Source organism: Oncorhynchus masou, unplaced genomic scaffold (genome assembly GCF_036934945.1).
Source record: "Oncorhynchus masou masou isolate Uvic2021 unplaced genomic scaffold, UVic_Omas_1.1 unplaced_scaffold_2336, whole genome shotgun sequence".
Lineage (NCBI taxonomy): Eukaryota > Metazoa > Chordata > Actinopteri > Salmoniformes > Salmonidae > Oncorhynchus > Oncorhynchus masou.
The window spans coordinates 4,720-9,438 of record NW_027008798.1 but is presented as its reverse complement, the minus strand read 5'-3'; positions in this window follow the sequence as shown (position 1 = coordinate 9,438).

Below are 4,719 nucleotides of genomic sequence, written 5' to 3'. Positions count from 1 at the left end.
CTAGTGGCAAAACACAGTTATGGCTACCCCAAAGAGAAGCACTTATTCTTCCAGCAAAAAATGTATGCTTCCATTTAAGGTAACTTTAATGTGAAACTGGGAGGACATCCATGTTCAGAAAAGCACCACAGAATGCTTGTTTTCAAATGGCCATGAACAGATACCCCAATAAAAAGCACTTACTGCAGACCAAACCAGTCAATGCTTTTGTTGGGGTTTCTGTTGTGACATGTAGGTAGATGTAGAGACTCGTTAAAAAGTGGTTGCTGTAATTCAATGCAAAATCAGACCTCAACTTAATAGCACTTTCTGTGGCTTGATAAAAGAAAGGTGCTCAAGTTGAAGTAGAATTCAGCATGTTCTGGAAAGCTGAGAGCTATGGAAATTACCTATAAGTAACAGAGTTAAGACTACCCCAAAGAGAAGCACTTATGAGCTATGGCCTCAAATAATGCTTTTCTTTGAATTAATCTTTCTATTGGCAACAAGAGCATAACACTGACTATCCGGTGATTTTTTTGTTGCATAAGTCACGTCAAACTACACCAACAAGTAGCACTTACTGCATTATATAGACAAGTCAATGCTATTGTTAGGGTACCAATTGTGACAGGTTCGGTAGGGAAAAGGCCAGAGTTGGAGATCTTTGGTAAGGACTACTTACTGTTTTGGTAGAGAAAAGGCCACAGTCGTAGAGCTCTGGTAAAGACGACTTCCTGCTAACTCCATGATTTCCATCTGGTCTGGAGCCCATTTATGTAGGTGGTAGTCCTCCAAGGAGTCTCATTAAAGTGAGTTTCTGCCCTGGGACGTGCTCATTTTAAATATTCGGGGACACTAACTGATAGCTGTGCAGTTCACGTCCAAGCCCCTTCCACACCTATTGTGAAATAACTATTTGTCTTCATGCTAATGTGAGTAGGCAGCTTATGACTGAGGTGCTTGAGCTTGATGAGGCGTCTTCCACATTGTCAGCTGATCGTTGATGTGAAAAAGTTGTGTGTGATTACATAGAAACAAAGAACACAACACATGAAAGCAGTTTATGTTTGCTTTCTTGATACTCAAGAGCAGAGTCTAGTGGTAAAACACAGTTATGTTAACCTTAAAGAGAAGCACTTATTCTTCCAGCATAAAATATATGCTTCCATTTAAGGTAACTTTAATGTGAAGCAAGGAGATAAACTATGTTTAGAACAGCTCCACAGAATGCTTGCTGTAGAATGGCCATTAACAGCTACCTAATAAAAACACTTACTGCAGGTGAAACCAGTCAATGCTTTTGTTAGGGTTGCTGTTGTGACATGTAGAGACTCAATAAAAAGTAGTTGCTGTAATTCAAAAGAGAATCTATTCATTCTGTATGAAAAAAGAGTGCATGATTAGCTAGAAACAGCACATATCACATAAATTAAGTTTATGTAGTCTTTCTTTGTACTCAAGAGCAGAGCCTAGTGGCAAAACACAGTTATGGCTACCCCAAAGAGAAGCACTTATTCTTCCAGCAAAAAATGTATGCTTCCATTTAAGGTAACTTTAATGTGAAACTGGGAGGACATCCATGTTCAGAAAAGCACCACAGAATGCTTGTTTTCAAATGGCCATGAACAGATACCCCAATAAAAAGCACTTACTGCAGACCAAACCAGTCAATGCTTTTGTTGGGGTTTCTGTTGTGACATGTAGGTAGATGTAGAGACTCGTTAAAAAGTGGTTGCTGTAATTCAATGCAAAATCAGACCTCAACTTAATAGCACTTTCTGTGGCTTGATAAAAGAAAGGTGCTCAAGTTGAAGTAGAATTCAGCATGTTCTGGAAAGCTGAGAGCTATGGAAATTACCTATAAGTAACAGAGTTAAGACTACCCCAAAGAGAAGCACTTATGAGCTATGGCCTCAAATAATGCTTTTCTTTGAATTAATCTTTCTATTGCCAACAAGAGCATAACACTGACTATCCGGTGATTTTTTTGTTGCATAAGTCACGTCAAACTACACCAACAAGTAGCACTTACTGCATTATATAGACAAGTCAATGCTATTGTTAGGGTACCAATTGTGACAGGTTCGGTAGGGAAAAGGCCAGAGTTGGAGATCTTTGGTAAGGACTACTTACTGTTTTGGTAGAGAAAAGGCCACAGTCGTAGAGCTCTGGTAAAGACGACTTCCTGCTAACTCCATGATTTCCATCTGGTCTGGAGCCCATTTATGTAGGTGGTAGTCCTCCAAGGAGTCTCATTAAAGTGAGTTTCTGCCCTGGGACGTGCTCATTTTAAATATTCGGGGACACTAACTGATAGCTGTGCAGTTCACGTCCAAGCCCCTTCCACACCTATTGTGAAATAACTATTTGTCTTCATGCTAATGTGAGTAGGCAGCTTATGACTGAGGTGCTTGAGCTTGATGAGGCGTCTTCCACATTGTCAGCTGATCGTTGATGTGAAAAAGTTGTGTGTGATTACATAGAAACAAAGAACACAACACATGAAAGCAGTTTATGTTTGCTTTCTTGATACTCAAGAGCAGAGTCTAGTGGTAAAACACAGTTATGTTGACCTTAAAGAGAAGCACTTATTCTTCCAGCATAAAATATATGCTTCCATTTAAGGTAACTTTAATGTGAAGCAAGGAGATAAACTATGTTTAGAACAGCTCCACAGAATGCTTGCTGTAGAATGGCCATTAACAGCTACCCTAATAAAAAGCACTTACTGCAGGTGAAACCAGTCAATGCTTTTGTTAGGGTTGCTGTTGTGACATGTAGAGACTCAATAAAAAGTAGTTGCTGTAATTCAAAAGAGAATCTATTCATTCTGTATGAAAAAAGAGTGCATGATTAGCTAGAAACAGCACATATCACATAAATTAAGTTTATGTAGTCTTTCTTTGTACTCAAGAGCAGAGCCTAGTGGCAAAACACAGTTATGGCTACCCCAAAGAGAAGCACTTATTCTTCCAGCAAAAAATATATGCTTCCATTTAAGGTAACTTTAATGTGAAACTGGGAGGACATCCATATTGAGAAAAGCACCACAGAATGCTTGTTTTCAAATGGCCATGAACAGATACCCCAATAAAAAGCACTTACTGCAGACCAAACCAGTCAATGCTTTTGTTGGGGTTTCTGTTGTGACATGTAGGTAGATGTAGAGACTCGTTAAAAAGTGGTTGCTGTAATTCAATGCAAAATCAGACCTCAACTTAATAGCACTTTCTGTGGCTTGATAAAAGAAAGGTGCTCAAGTTGAAGTAGAATTCAGCATGTTCTGGAAAGCTGAGAGCTATGGAAATTACCTATAAGTAACAGAGTTAAGACTACCCCAAAGAGAAGCACTTATGAGCTATGGCCTCAAATAATGCTTTTCTTTGAATTAATCTTTCTATTGCCAACAAGAGGATAACACTGACTATCCGGTGATTTTTTTTTTTGTTGCATAAGTCACGTCAAACTACACCAACAAGTAGCACTTACTGCATTATATAGACAAGTCAATGCTATTGTTAGGGTACCAATTGTGACAGGTTCGGTAGGGAAAAGGCCAGAGTTGGAGATCTTTGGTAAGGACTACTTACTGTTTTGGTAGAGAAAAGGCCACAGTCGTAGAGCTCTGGTAAAGACGACTTCCTGCTAACTCCATGATTTCCATCTGTTGTCTGAGCCCATTTATGTAGGTGGTAGTTCAAAAGAGAGTCTCATTAAAGTGAGTTTCTGCTAGCACAAAATAATTTTAAATAGCCTAGGGGACACTAACTGATAGTTGTGCAGTTATTCTTCCAAGCCCATTTTCCACACCTATTGTGAAATAACTATTTGTCTTCATGCTAATGTGAGTAGGCAGCTTATGACTGGGGTGCTTGAGCTTGATGAGGCGTCTTCCACATTGTCAGCTGATCGTTGATGTGAAAAAGTTGTGTGTGATTACATAGAAACAAAGAACACAACACATGAAAGCAGTTTATGTTTGCTTTCTTGATACTCAAGAGCAGAGTCTAGTGGTAAAACACAGTTATGTTGACCTTAAAGAGAAGCACTTATTCTTCCAGCATAAAATATATGCTTCCATTTAAGGTAACTTTAATGTGAAGCAAGGAGATAAACTATGTTTAGAACAGCTCCACACAATGCTTGCTGTAGAATGGCCATTAACAGCTACCCTAATAAAAAGCACTTACTGCAGGCAAAACCAGTCAATGCTTTTGTTAGGGTTGCTGTTGTGACATGTAGAGACTCAATAAAAAGTAGTTGCTGTAATTCAAAAGAGAATCAATTCATTCTGTATGAAAAAAGAGTGCATGATTAGCTAGAAACAGAACATATCACATAAATTAAGTTTATGTAGTCTTTCTTTGTACTCAAGAGCAGAGCCTAGTGGCAAAACACAGTTATGGCTACCCCAAAGAGAAGCACTTATTCTTCCAGCAAAAAATATATGCTTCCATTTAAGGTAACTTTAATGTGAAACTGGGAGGACAACCATATTGAGAAAAGCACCACAGAATGCTTGTTTTCAAATGGCCATGAACAGATACCCCAATAAAAAGCACTTACTGCAGACCAAACCAGTCAATGCTTTTGTTGGGGTTTCTGTTGTGACATGTAGGTAGATGTAGAGACTCGTTAAAAAGTGGTTGCTGTAATTCAATGCAAAATCAGACCTCAACTTAATAGCACTTTCTGTGGCTTGATAAAAGAAAGGTGCTCAAGTTGAAGTAAATTCAG